This window comes from Labeo rohita, chromosome 3, assembly GCF_022985175.1.
Source record: "Labeo rohita strain BAU-BD-2019 chromosome 3, IGBB_LRoh.1.0, whole genome shotgun sequence".
Classification (NCBI taxonomy): domain Eukaryota; kingdom Metazoa; phylum Chordata; class Actinopteri; order Cypriniformes; family Cyprinidae; genus Labeo; species Labeo rohita.
This window is the reverse complement of record NC_066871.1, coordinates 37,964,181-37,979,746: the sequence shown is the minus strand read 5'-3', so window position 1 is coordinate 37,979,746 and position 15,566 is coordinate 37,964,181. Positions and strand designations below refer to the sequence as shown.

Here is a 15,566-nt window from a genome sequence, read left to right as displayed (position 1 = left end):
GATTTTGAAGTTGAGGGAGAACATAAGATGGGAGTTTTTCAACATACCCTAACTGTCATAAACCCGAAAAAAAAACAGTGCAGGTAGAGTAAGACAAGACGAGCGTTTGACATTAAAAAGTATATTAATTGTATTATTTTTATGAAAATAACCGATCGTTATGCTAGATAAGACCATAGGCACCATATCAGTCCACTATATGGGGAAAAATACTGAAAATTTTTCCTCAAAAAACATAATTTCTTTACGACTGGAGAAAGAAAGACATAAACATCTTGGATGACAAGGGGGGGTGAGTACATTATATGTGAATCTTTGTGTTGGAAGTGGACTTCTCCTTTAATTATTATAAAATTACCCAAAAGAGATGTTACTGTGAGAGATGGTTACATCAGAAACAATTACAAAAAGAAACGACCACTTTTTTAGCAAAATTGTTCAAGAACGTAAGAACAAGCACTACAGAAACTGAAAAGTTTTCAATAGTTTTATAATATACAGTATTAATAATAAGCAACCAAGATGGAGAAAACAAAAAAAGTATTTAAAATTACAATTCATGTGGATAAACTGACAAGCTAGACCAAAGGTGTGACTTTAGATATAAAGTAAACTTCTAATATATGTTTCTATATGTTTTGAGTTAAAATATTTAAATGACTAAGATGCTTTTTCTCCTTTGGCCTAATCATGTACATCCACATCACTGTTTGGAAAATAACTGTATATTTTGTTTGTACTTGAATAATTCTTAAATGGTTATCTTTAGTACTCACAATTCATATCCAGATGCTAGAAGAAACTGAAACTGATATGAAGAAACTGAAACTGCTCATCTCCCATTAATCTCAGCTCGTGCTCAGAGTGAAGGAGATGCTGAAGATTTACAGGCAGTGCTGATGCATCAAGCATCAGCTAGACTCAGATTAGTGAGGAGATGCTAAGCACCTCTGTCTGACAGCCATATCCAAGCAACTGCAGAATGAGCTGAATCAAAAAGTCACGTAACAGGCAGATAAAATGTATTTTTTACAAACACCAAAAACATTATAAAAGTATTACAAACAAATTGTGTAAAATTACAAGTTTTCTGAAGCCATATGATATATTTATGTGAGGAACAGTATTAAACATCAAGGGAAACTGATATAACCCTTTTTACAAGAAAAGAATGTATCTGTGAAGTTTCAGGTAAAAATACCCCACAAATCATTTATCATTATATTATACCATGCCCTAAATGTCCCTTTTTGGGTGGAAGCAAAAACAAGCTGTTTTTATGTCTGTTTCTTTAAATGCAAATTAGCTACTGCCTCTGTCCCCTTTCCAGAAAAGGTGTGGAGCATTTAGAGCTTGTACTTTGGATTTTCCTGCAACAATAAAACAGGAGAACAAACATCTTATTGTATTGTGCACAATAAAGGCGCGGTTATGAATTACACAGAGAGTGAGTGTTCTGAGTTCAGGCCGGGTCACACAGTTTTGGGTATGACGACATTACTGTGGTCTGTGTGAATACAACAACATTAACTTTAGCCAGATTAGCTGTGCAACACGCTAACAAGCACATTCAGAAAGGCCATTTTCAAACATTATGTTCATTGTTACAGCCAAGACTGTTTACCACATTGCTGAGACATTTGTGTGTGTCCAAGAGGAAAATCTCACCAATTGGTTAAACCTAATGTGACTGTGATTTGAGCATTACAGCAGATGGAAACAGTAATCGCTTTGGGCATGTTCCGCAAACAAAGCCACCGTTTGTCTTTAGAAGACTTGGAATATTTGTCAATACTTGGGTTGGGTTAGGTGCTCTATTAAAAGGGCTTCTATCTGCAGAGTTTGGTCTGACTTCCATGTACGGTCAGAGGTGATATGCTCTGCTATCAGAACGAGCACAAAGACACATTGCTGCGATGAAATCACACAAAATATGACACAAACACAAAATGCAAGAATCTAAAGGCCTGTAAACGGATTTGAAGTGTGAACATAATCAGATGACTATTCTGAGCAGAACAGAAACAGAGAGAGAGTGAGACAGATGCAGAGCGGCAGGCCAGGTGCAGCAGCGCTCTCTGCCCACTTTAGCTCTGATATAACTGTTTGTATTATGTAATAAAACACACCTGCTCTGCTTCACAGTGCCAGAAATACATACACACAATATGCACTAAAACACGTATACACCTTTCACAAGTACCAAAAAACTGTGTGCATTTTTGAGGACACCACACAATATATACTCAGATCTCAAGGAGTCTCAAATCTGCAAACCCTAATGACCTCTGGCCTAAAGGCAAATGAGTTAACAGACTATAAAACCAACCCTTACAGCTTCCCTCAGTAAGGTAAAAGCCGTGACCACAGTGAAGGTTTCAATCAAGACAGAGAAAGTTACAGATGGTCATTTGTTGTGGTCAAGAAATTCTATGAATTATATCATTGACAAAATGTAAATAAGGCGTATTTCAGTCTCATTAAGTTCATTGATTTATATATCTTATGCTTTATGACATGATTTTTATGTGAAATCAGTAATTTCTCACTGTCATTATTGTATTGTAATGTAAAAAAATAATTATATATTATTTAGAAATAGAAATATATTTAGATCACATATGTTGTATACCGTTTGATACTGCTGTCAGTTTGGCTTGTTTTTATTGTATCATATATTGTTCCTCTGTATATTGTTTTGTGTTAAGTGTATTTAAGCTTTTTTGCTTATTTGTACAGCTGTGATGACTGGACCATGCACCCAAGATTATCACACATTATTTGCTTGTAAATGCTGTAGTGACAATAAAAAGTGAGTTGAGTAACAGCACTTAAATGTTTTAGGAAAAACATAGCTGTCATGGAATAATGTTACAAGGGGAAAACTACTTAGTAAAAATAGGCTAAACAGTTCTACATATTATGGGGGAAAAGGTCATGAGATGTTGACTGGAAAGTACTTTTGACCTCAAGAAAGTCAGCGCCAGCCTACATATGTAACAGCTGAAAGTATGCTAACTGTGTGGTTACAGTTCCAGAATAGGAAAGTTGGAAAGTAGGAAAGGAGAATGTTATTATATTTTGATGAAAATTACATGACAAAAAGGTCTTGCTTTCTCTAGAATGATGGGAAATTTATTCATAAAGAAAACAGTTTCAACTTTGATTTGATGTTGACTACTCCAGCGTCTATTTTACTACTAGAAAAATAATCCATGAACTAATTTAACATATCTTATTATTAATTTTCTGTATTTTGAAAATAGATGTTTGACTATATTTCATAATGATACACGATAATACTGTTCAGCTTTCTTCTTGTCTTGCTTATAAAAAGAACTGTGAACTGCAAATATACTGCGATACTAAAAGCAACTCTGTGACCTGAATGACAATGAATATTTGTTAATTATGAATTGAGGATGGGAAAAAGTAGCAGTAACTATGGATACAGAGATGAGTGAGTTCAGTGTCCCACAGGCTTTGCGCTATATAATGAGCTCATTAAGTGTACATGTCTAGAGACCTGATGAACCTCATGAGGCCATGGGTTAAGGGGAATTAACCACAGACTGATCCCATGCTAGCCTGCTATAAAATTTGTTTAAACACTCCGTAACAGTTAGTTAAAAGCAGCCTGATAAATTTACTGCTACATGAACCGGGAAGCATGTTTATGGAAAAACATTTCCAGTGGATGGTAAATAAACAAATATGCAACTATAATACTGTGACAAAAGCATAACCCTAACACTTAAACATTACACATGTTAACATCAGATTAATGTGATAAAATCACATATGAACCCTGTTATCTACAGTTAAATCTAATATTTCAACCCATGGCATGACAAAGCTGGTTGATTTTGCTCACTCATGTTCTGATACATAAGTCTGTCCAAAAACATGACGTAACTACAGTATCCGTGAATCACTGTTTACACAGAACAAACAGCCTCCACCTAAAGCACTAGTTCTACTGCTAAAGACTTTAACTTGGACAGCTCAAAATACAGAATATACACACATACAGAAGAATTATTATACCCAAAAATATGAGCTTCGGCTTACATATCCTCCAGAATGTGTTTCCCCGTAGACTTCTAAGTAATGCCCCATAGTGAGTGTTACTGAACACTACTTGTGATCTTGGATTTTTCTTTAACCGTACAGGACATTAACACACAGTTAATGCTGAGTCAGACAGACACATGGCTCACTCTCTTTCACACACATAGACAGCACTTAAACATTGCTTTATATCACAGTTGAATAAAGTCTCTGTCCTGTATCAGATCAGATGTCCTCATAAAAGAGTTTCTCCATTACAGCTATTTTGTCACTCTAATGAGATGAAGACAAACAAAAATGAACAGAAAGAGGAACATGACTGAGGCAGTTGAGCTTCTGTTTTCAACACATAAAAACCTCAAACATGTGCACATCAGCAGTATACAATCTACTTCAGTGACATACGTTAATTTACAGAAGAAGTTCACCAAAAATAAAAAAAAAATCATAATTTATACAAATTATATATTATATGTAAATTTTTAACAGAATTGTCACACTGCTCTTTTCCAAAACAATTAAAAGTGTAGAATAACTATAGACTGTGAAGTTACAAAAAGACAGTATACTGTAGCTCTAAGCAGTGATCGCTTCCTGCTGGCTCCAGGAAAACAGTGCACATTGGGCACATGCATTTAAGCAGGTAAATCCAAGAGGATTAGCTCATTCTTTTTAAAAAGCCTAACTTCCTGCTGCCAGCTGGTGGCAATATGACTGTGACCCACAACAGCCACATATATGTTTTCAGCCCCCATGACCAAACATACAGCAACATTTTTTTTAAATCAGACAATGCACATAAAAGATACGAGACATCCTGACACCCGGCCCCCCCCAACTGTAGTCAGAACATATAATATATATTTTTTCAGCTTGTGAAGTCTGCTTATTATACCAAAAAAAAACATTCCAACACACAATAACTGGGATCACTTCATTTATTAGACCAGGTTGCTGTTTTTGTGATATCTGGTACCTTTCATCAGTAAGAAGAGCATGATCTCATGTAAAGGAAGAGTGAACAGCAGCTTGGTCGAGTGGGAGTTATTTAATAAGGTAGTTTACATATATCTTGTAATATGTCTTGTAATCCTGTTATTATTTTACTGTAGCCCAGTGTAGACACTACTGCCACCGCTGAGCTTTTCTTATTTTCTTATTCGCTGTTCAGAGACCATGAATGAAAGCAAGTGATTTTGAGCTGGTTCCAATCAGTGACTAATTGTTTAGAGCATTCCTGGAAAATTTTCCAAGGCTTTGTCCATTTTTTTGTCCCCTTGTCATCCAGGATATTCATGTCTTTCTTTCTTCAGTCAATAAGAATTATGTTTTTTGAGAAAAACATTTTAAGATTTCTCGCCATATAGTGGACTTCAATGGGCCTTAAATGCAGCTTCAAAGGGCTCTAAACGATCGCAGCCGAGGAAGAAGGGTCTTATCTAGTGAAACAATCTGTCATTTTCTAAACAAATTGACAATTTAAATACTTTTAACCTCAAATGCTCATCTTGTCTAGCTCTGCGTGAACTCTGTGTATTCCGTTTCAGGACAGTTAGGGTAGGCTGTAAAACTCCCATATTACTTTTTCCTCCTACTTCAAAATCATCCTACATCGCTGCAGAAGTACCGACCCAGTGTTTACAAAGTGACCATGCAAAGACGATCAAACACCCTTTACAAAAAAAGGTAAAACAGCGATGTAGAACTACCCTAACTTTTTTGAACCAGAATACACAAAGTTCACACAGAGCTAGACAATATTTGCATTTGAGGCTAAAAAGTACAGAAATTGAGCTCTTTGAAGCTGCACTGAAGCTGCATTTTGGAAGTTCAAACTCACGGGCACCACTGAAGTCCACTATTTGAAGAGAAATCCTGACATGTTTCCCTCAAAAAACATAATTTCTTTACGACTGAAGAAAGAAAGACATGAACATCTTGGATGACAAGGGGGTGGTATATTATCTATACATTTTTGTCCTGGAAGTGAACATTTAACCCTGCAGCTTTTACTCTGTAGGAGGAGAAGAGAGTGAAACACACAAAACTGTCTGACACTCACGTATGGTGTAAAAATGTATCAGTGCTAACTGTTGTGAACGTGAAGGCAGGAGCAGGTCAGTAGATCAATTCGATAAAGATGAACGGAATCAATACAAGTTCAGAAACACAATTTTAGCACTTACGTCGAGACCTCGGCCACATTTAGTCTCCACCTGCAACCGTGTCTGAGCATGGCATCATGAATCACACTTCAGAAGCCTGTGGATGGCACAGACACGACACTACATCACATTTCCGTATTTATATAATTTTTGCTGATAATCAGAGACACACTTCACGTAAATATTACATAGTTCAAAACACATGTTGATACTCCATCAGCAATGGTAAAATCAACAACAGTAGCTGTATAAGACAAACAGAAAAATCAATGCATAAAAATCACTCAAACATTTCTCATCTAATCCTCCCAAGAATAAATGATTTGACCCCCATTAGCTCTGTATTCGTATTGTATGTCAAGAATTGACTCAGTAACTGAGAAGTCTCCTGAGCAATAAAAGAGCAGCCTGTGAGCCGTATGCAGAGCAGCTGGTCAACAGTCTACACAGCGCTCAGTGTTCCTTCACTGTGTTCAGATGTGCACTCAGTGCTGCTCAGGCTGTTTGTTCTGATGTGTTACACAAGGCAGATTAACGCATTCAGGCTGCTGAGAGGTCTGTTTTAGTCCTGTCACTCAACACATGCAAACATACAAATAACACTCATGCAACTTTAATGAGCTCTGCTTGTGTGTGTGTGTGAGAGAGAGAGACACAGACTATCACAAAAGGCAAATAACATTGCACTTCAGAATGTGTGTGTGTTTGACAGTGAACTGGCAACCGGAACTCGGAACATTTCCTGATACTCCTGATACTTGTTACATCATAAGCAGAATTGCATCTACACTTACATCGGTCTGTCTGTCTCATCCATATCCCAAGGTTACCATATTTAATCAAATCTGGTCCGTAGATGATGGACCTGCACCTAGAAACGACCACAAAACAGCTCTTCACAGCTACCAAAAGCCTTGATGAGGCCTTCATGACAGACTTTCGCAATGACCCCTGCGACTAGACAAGACCTCAGAATCTGAACTGAATCAACAGTTAACTGACTAAAAAATACCAACATTGCTGCCTTTCGTAGCATTAATTATAGCTAAACTGGACTCAGTTTAAATGAAATTCCCACTGTTATTGATCTGAACTGAACAACAATGAACTGACTTAACCTGTATAACAACACTATTGTCTTTTTATGAGCTCTGTTGTCTAGAACTGTCTCCATAATTGTTTGTTATTTTCTTGTTTATCACTGTAAACCTGCTTTTACACAATCTGTATTGTATATGAGTTGACTTGATCAGTCTTTATCCAACCCATCATTAGCTTCATCAGTACTAATTTTAATCTACTTTAACTGAACCTGAATTGAACAGAATGAGAAAGACAGAGAGACAAAGAAAAAATTAGTAGTAAAAGTAAGTTGTTAGTAGTAGTTAGTAGTAATTAGTACTTCTTCTTTTTTTTTCCCCCAAATTCTTATTTTTTTTTAATATTAAGCTTAGTTTACATGTCAAGGAGTACATCTTCTAGCAGAAAGATGGCTCTTTATGATTTTGCTTAGTAAAATAAAGTTTCGTTTTTTACATAGTAACCAAATTTACAAGCTATACATTCTGTGCAATAACTAACTGTGAATATAGCAATACATCTTGTGTGTCATGCCTAACACCCTGAAGTCAAAATTATTATTATAATATACATGCCAATATATAGTAATATGGACTCAAATCTTATTGCTTCATAATGAAAATGTTTTCTTTAATTTTTTCCTTTACATTTTTTTGTACACAGCTGTAAAAACTGGGAATATGACTGTACAATCATTTATTGTATATTAGTGGTGTGGTAATGATGAAAACTACCTCAAAAACTGAACTTCTTTTAATATATTTTAATTATTGTTTGATATGTCAAGGGCATTGAGTATGTCTAAATAATCTAAATCTTAACTAAGGGTATCTTCATTGCCATTTAATACTCTGGATTTTTGAAGCGTTAAAACTGCTATTTGGCATATCACCAATCATCCTGGCCTTGTATCTGTGTTTGCAAAATTATATTACTGGATAATTTTTCCAACACAACTGACACAAACATATTCTCTAAAGTCTACACACAAGAAAGACACAATGTATCAACCTCTAATGCTTTATGTTAGGGACTCTGCTTATTGCTTCAGATACTATGTAAAAACCCGTTCTGTCATTATTTGTCACTGCTAATTTGATAACGGGTTAATAAAAAAAAGTTACCACAATTTTACTGTAACAATCATTGTGGATTCTATGGTCTTTTGAAAACTATGGTTACTATGGCAACTACAGTTACCATATGGGTCAGTCCATAATCTGATCGTCTAAAATCTAAAATATGACATTTGATGAAGATGGCATTATAAGAAAAGATAGTGGATCTAAACGAAATCACTAAAAAAGTACTATCGTGGCTTTGGACGTGGTATCAGGATGATCAAACATTCTAGATATGTAACATGCTAATAATACCACGGTTTATGCATGGTAACTGCAAGGTACCTACAGTTCTTCCTAGTATCTTTAAGTGGCATGTAATATATGAATATAGTAATCATCCAATACCATGGTATTGCCTCCTAATGCCAACACCTTACTCTTCGTAACTCATTTAACAGCTGTCAGTCAGCTATCAGGAGCATCTCAATCTCATGACACAGCAGCAGGGTTTAAAACATTATAAAGCAGCCACAGATGATGAAACACACCGGACATCACTGACACAGAAGATTTTCGGTTGCTATGATACTAGTCTGTCTCGAGACAGGGATGCGGCTTATAGCAACGACACACAAAAATGAGGTTGATGGGCGTGAGCGCGATCTTACCATTGTACATCTTCATTATTTTGCCGAAACTACACACAGAAGCTTATCCAGCACGTTATATATTCACATGTGCGTCCACAATCGATCCCGTCCGTAGATGTGATCATGTCTGTGTTTATAATCCAGTGACAGCAGCACATCAGGGAAGCAGAGCGAAAATAACCCATACAGACTCGTCAGACTGCACCAATCAAACCCTGATCCGCATGAGATGATGATACACGTATACGTTCACACGCTCTGTGCTGGATTAAAATGTCTGGTGCAAGGGCGTGTGTTTGTTTTGGTGAACTGGACGAACCTGCAGGAAAGAAGCGCCCTCTGCTGGATTAATTATGTATTATTATATTATATTATATTATATTATATTATATTATATTATATTATATTATATTATATTATAAATAGTCGTCTTTAAACTCCCATCACTTTTAAAACTCTCACAAATCTTATTTGGACAAGAAAATGTTTCTAAGCAATGTTGGGATGGTTAGATGTAGCCTTATCACTAACTAAACCACATTTCAGTGCTTCTAAAAAACTGTCTGCAACACAGGGACTAAATACTTGCGCCAAAACCATATTTCATGAGTGCAGTCTTCGGAGAATGGGGTTGTTGAGATTATATTTTATTCAAACATAATGTACACATTACAACATAGACTACATTTATAATATCAAAGTTTAAAATTATACAATTAAGATAAGATAAGTTATTCCATCAGTCTGCTTCTGTCAAGGAGGGAATTGTCAGATTTGATCAAACGTTCTAAGGGCCCTTGACTGCGATTTGAAATTAAGCAGCTCCATCTAGTGGCCACTGATAATATGACACACTGCAATGTTTTTGATACTGATACAACACAAAAGCAACAAAGTAACCTAATGGTAACAAATAGTTAATGTAAATGTAAACATTTACATGTAGCCAATCTTCAGTCAAAGGATGTAGCACAGATATGTTAATGCTACAGATCAGATATTTCACTCACATTATAGACTCAAACATTATTTCTAAGTTTTACTGTTTTAGCAGTCACTTTATGTTTTATCATTTTGGTACTGGTTAAATTTAGATGAAATCCATCAGCTTTTTAACTACATTTTAAATACACCTTATATGTTGTTACAGATAGCTTAATTTACTTTAGATACTTGATTTACTTTTTATAGCTACTCTAGATAGAATTTCACACTTTAGCTATGTCCATTATGTTTAGATATTTTTTTTTTTTTTTTTTTACCACATCCCTTGTGATAGAGTTGAAACAGGAGTTTTCATTATGGTTCAGAGGAGGAAAGAAACTGAGAGAGCAAACAAATTGTTGTCATTTGCTCGCATGGAAGGAGAGAAAGAGAGTTAATAATTGATGTGGTCCTGTTCCCAGCAGCTCTCTGTCTCACAGAAGACATTTAGCCATAATCGAGATCAAAGCCGCAAAGACTCCTTGCTGCTGTGCTGAAAAGAGGAACTACTGATCGCCTTCCTCTTGCCCTAATAGCAGCCTTTTTATGAAGTTAATAAGCTGCACACCTCAGTAACACTACACAGCACCAACGGCTTTGTGAAGTAATAACTCAAAAGTAGAAAGCCATGTTGTTTACCTGCTTTCAACTCAACCATCTTTTTATGTGTATAAAGGACACATAAAAGTCCTCTTGCCATGTGCTCTATTGAAGAAATGTCCAGGTCATATAACAACGACACTAAATATATAATATCTGATCCAGTATGACTTTCTGTCTTCTGTGGAACATAAAATAAGATATCTTGAGAAACAGCTCAGTTTGTTAATTTATTTATTCCACAAAATTAAAGTAAATAGTAACCCAAATGGTTTGATTATCAACAGTCTTCAAAATATATTGTATTATGATGTATAAATTTATGAGAGAATTTATATTTATATGAGTGAACTCTTTGGGGAAAGTCACTTTTAAAAATAATGCTTTACAGTATACATTTACAATATACACCTGGTGACAAAAAGTAACAATACATTAAATAAAGCACCATAAAAAGTACCTAACTGCATTACTTAGTTTTTACGTTACTTATTTAAAAACGTAACTCAGATATTTTGTTGTAAATGTAAAAGTAATGTTACTTTACTAGTTACTAAACTGTAAAAGTAATCTGATTACATAACTTGTAATGCATTACCCCCAACACTGTTAAGCACATTCCAGATTACCAACAGATTCACACATTACTAAAGATTCTTTTACAGGTTAGGGCTTAGTACACAATTTATTCAATATGACAGCAATGAAAAAAGTACTTTACCAGTCACATAAACATATACTAAATGTATACCACAAATATTGCCATGATGTATAAGACATAGACATATAGCAAATTTAAATAGTGAAAATAAACAATGTGTTGTTGTGATATGGTAATAAGAACTGGCAGGTAAATGTACATAGTGTAAATGTGTGATGAAAATAATTTCACACTACAAGCAATCATAGAAATATTTCATATTTCTTAGTTTTGATTTTTCGTTGTAACGTGTTTCGTAAAATTCTCCCATAAGGCCCTACCAACTTAGTGACATCTGAAAACAGAATTTAGGATGCAAAGCTTAGTATGTTGCTGTCACAGGTGTTTCCTTCATGGACTGTTCGTCAACTGAATGCTCAACACTGCCGGCCCAGCAAAACACACACATGGGGCTGAACGCTTCAGAGCTCAAGGTTTTTCAACAAGGCCTCGCTTTGTTGTTTGTAACCTTTTGATCTTAAATAAGAGCACAGGGGTGGCCGACGTGCAAAGAGAGAGACAAAGTCAGCGCGAGAGAAAGCTTGCTTTCATAATGAATGTCAGCTCAGATAACAAAGCCCCATTTGCATATCATAATCCAAATCTTTCCTGCTCAGATCAGGTGCGCTGTGAAGGAATATTTTTCTTGGTTGCCTTTGAAAGTCTTTGATGTGCACAGCAAGAATGAATATGAAAAGGAACTGCTAGCCGATGAGGTCACGTTCTCTCTAACTCTCTTTCTCTGCCTCTTCCTCATGTTTTCCAGATGGAAATGAAAACGTGCAGCATGTATAACACTGTGTTTTTCTAGCGATGAAAGCTTTATGCTGTCAGTTCTAAATGAACTGAGATAATGAAATCATGTTTTCTAGAAAGTAGTTTTCTTCACTCATAGTAAACAATAATAGTGTGAAAGTTTCATTCCTCTCCGCCTTAGATGGCACACCCAAAATAAGCACTTCCCAAACACAAATTCAAATAAATCCAGTGTTGGCAACTATATAATATAAGACTTGTCACTTAACATAATATGTGGTTTAAATCAGTGACATATTGCAAATCTTGGAGGCCACATTAACCATGAAACAGATCCTGCCCTCACATGATGACATCATATGTGTGCATTGTGGATCAAATATTATCTCAGGGGTATCAAGTATGCTTTAAATTGAATTACGAGAATGAAAGTCTGATGCAAATAAAATCAAAATTTAAATAAAAGACATTTAAACCCAACTCAAACACGTCTATCAAATTTTAGGTGGGCTTTTGTTGGAAGCATCACAAATCAGTACTTCCTTTATAGTATCTACAGTTTTCTACAGAACTCAGTATGGCCTCACCCACCACTGGCAAGTGAGCCAAAGGTCATTTTAGATCCTGGCCATAGATCATCAACAGTTAACACAAGAGCTGTGAAGAAAGAAGGTGGATGACTGATATGTTACTATTGTCCAGGTGTTGCTATTTAAAGAATACTAAAAGAAAGCTGCAGTTACTAAATACTGTCAAAATAATTAAGACATTTAAGCTATTTTAGCTGGCGTATATACAGTGGGTACGGAAAGTATTCAGACCCCCTTAAATTTTTCACTCTTTGTTATGTTGCAGCCATTTGCTAAAATCATTTAAGTTCATTTTTTTCCTCATTAATGTACACACAGCACCCCATATTGACAGAAAAACACAGAATTGTTGACATTTTTGCAGATTTATTAAAAAAGAAAAGCTGAAATATCACATGGTCCTAAGTATTCAGACCCTTTGCTGTGACACTCATATATTTAACTCAGGTGCCGTCCATTTCTTCTGATCATCCTTGAGATGGTTCTACACCTTCATTTGAGTCCAGCTGTGTTTGATTATACTGATTGGACTTGATTAGGAAAGCCACACACCTGTCTATATAAGACCTTACAGCTCACTGTGCATGTCAGAGCAAATGAGAATCATGAGGTCAAAGAAACTGCCTGAAGAGCTCAGAGACAGAATTGTGGCAAGGCACAGATCTGGCCAAGGTTACAAAAAAAATTCTGCTGCACTTAAGGTTCCTAAGAGCACAGTGGCCTCCATAATCCTTAAACGGAAGACATTTGGGACGACCAGAACCCTTCCTAGAGCTGGCCGTCCGGCCAAACTGAGCTATCGGGGGAGAAGAGCCTTGGTGAGAGAGGTAAAGAAGAACCCAAAGATCACTGTGGCTGAGCTCCAGAGATGCAGTCGGGAGATGGGAGAAAGTTGTAGAAAGTCAACCATCACTGCAGCCCTCCACCAGTCGGGGCTTTATGGCAGAGTGGCCCGACGGAAGCCTCTCCTCAGTGCAAGACACATGAAAGCCTGCATGGAGTTTGCTAAAAAACACCTGAAGGACTCCAAGATGGTGAGAAATAAGATTCTCTGGTCTGATGAGACCAAGATAGAACTTTTTGGCCTTAATTCTAAGCGGTATGTGTGGAGAAAACCAGGCACTGCTCATCACCTGTCCAATACAGTCCCAACAGTGAAGCATGGTGGTGGCAGGGTGTTTTTCAGCTGCAGGGACAGGACGACTGGTTGCAATCGAGGGAAAGATGAATGCGGCCAAATACAGGGATATCCTGGACGAAAACCTTCTCCAGAGTGCTCAGGACCTCAGACTGGGCCGAAGGTTTACCTTCCAACAAGACAATGACCCTAAGCACACAGCTAAAATAATGAAGGAGTGGCTTCACAACAACTCCGTGACTGTTCTTAAATGGCCCAGCCAGAGCCATGACTTAAACCCAATTGAGCATCTCTGGAGAGACCTAAAAATGGCTGTCCACCAACGTTTACCATCCAACCTGAAAGAACTGGAGAGGATCCGCAAGGAGGAATGGCAGAGGATCCCCAAATCCAGGTGTGAAAAACTTGTTGAATCTTTCCCAAAAAGACTCATGGCTGTATTAGATCAAAAGGGTGCTTCTACTAAATACTGAGCAAAGGGTCTGAATACTTAGGACCATGTGATATTTCAGTTTTTCTTTTTTAATAAATCTGCAAAAATGTCAACAATTATGTGTTTTGCTGTCAATATGGGGTGCTGTGTGTACATTAATGAGGAAAAAAAATGAACTAAATGATTTTAGCAAATGGCTGCAATATAACAAAGAGTGAAAAATTTAAGGGGGTCTGAATACTTTCCGTACCCACTGTATATAGCTTGATTTTAGTCTCTTATATGGTGTAAGTTATCTTCGAGTGCTATAAAAGGCATTGCTAAATAAAATAAATTCTTCTAATTTATTTTGTTTGCTAGCCCAATTCAAATTGAAGGTGTATGGATGTGGAGCTGCAAAAATCAGAATGAATGTAAAAAAAGAGAAGTGAAAGTGAAGATTCTGTATGTGCTTGTCCAGAGTTTGCATCTTTCACAGGCATCTTTTTTTTTTTTTTTTTTGCTTTGTTTCAGCTGTGGGTTTAAATGACAAGCACACTGGAAGGCTCACAGTGTGTGAGCGTTGCTGTGTGTGTTGCAGAGGTCAAATAAAGTATGCTGTCAGAGTGTGGGGTCTTCAGTCAAGGACCACCCTCACTCAACAGTACCCCACCAAGCAGGACGAAAACAGACCAACTTGGAGTTTAAATAGTTTGGATGCTAGTCAACACTCTGCCACACATCATGAGCTTCTGTCTACCATTTTATCTAATGAGCTGATATCTTGACAAGCACTTTGGTGTTTTCAGAAAGAGAAGACACTTTCCCATGTATTGTCATGGACCCCGCCAGGAAAGACAAGAAATAGAGGGAGGATTTAGTCTCTGGCTACAAGCCTCTTTTCTGATAAGGTTCTTTGTTACACTTGCTAATATGGTCTCAGCTTCAGACAGCACACCATTCATTGAACGCCTGATTTCGACAACAAAGAGCAAGTTCCAAAATGGAACCAAAATGGAACTTGGTCTATCTAGTCGGAAATTCTAGAAAATCAATAACTTCCCAGTGTACACCTGACAATGTCTGTTTTACATCCTAATAAGCAACCTAGCAAGAATGTCAGTGCATTATTTGCATGATCCAGGTATGCATGATTAACTGTTAACTCTGTGTTTTTCCCTCATTTGCCAGGACATAAACAAATTAAACCATGGCAACAGAAGGGATGGAGGCTACACAATTCCGGGTTCAGGGGTCCAACACATCGGCGCAGCTAGATGATTGGTCTGTATAGTGTGAGCAGATAAATCAGGGGCTTTGGCTTGGTTACACTTTATTTTGATAGCCCACTTTAGA

At 36.7% G+C, this 15,566-nt stretch overlaps 1 protein-coding gene across 4 annotated transcripts in view; it reads right to left on the bottom strand.

Moving 5' to 3' along the window:
• Positions 1-9,229, bottom strand: part of tex2 (testis expressed 2) — a 39,833-nt gene extending 30,604 nt beyond the window's left edge. For 3 of the 4 annotated variants that reach the window (XM_051106583.1, XM_051106582.1, XM_051106587.1), the window contains exons 1-2: positions 9,049-9,229; positions 6,258-6,333 (exon numbers count right to left, since the gene is read on the bottom strand). The gene's annotated coding sequence lies outside the window, so the exon portion shown is untranslated. The remainder of the gene's footprint in view (positions 1-6,257; positions 6,334-9,048) is intronic. The other variant, XM_051106586.1, reaches the window with a different exon arrangement.
• Positions 9,230-15,566: the final 6,337 nt, after the last annotated feature.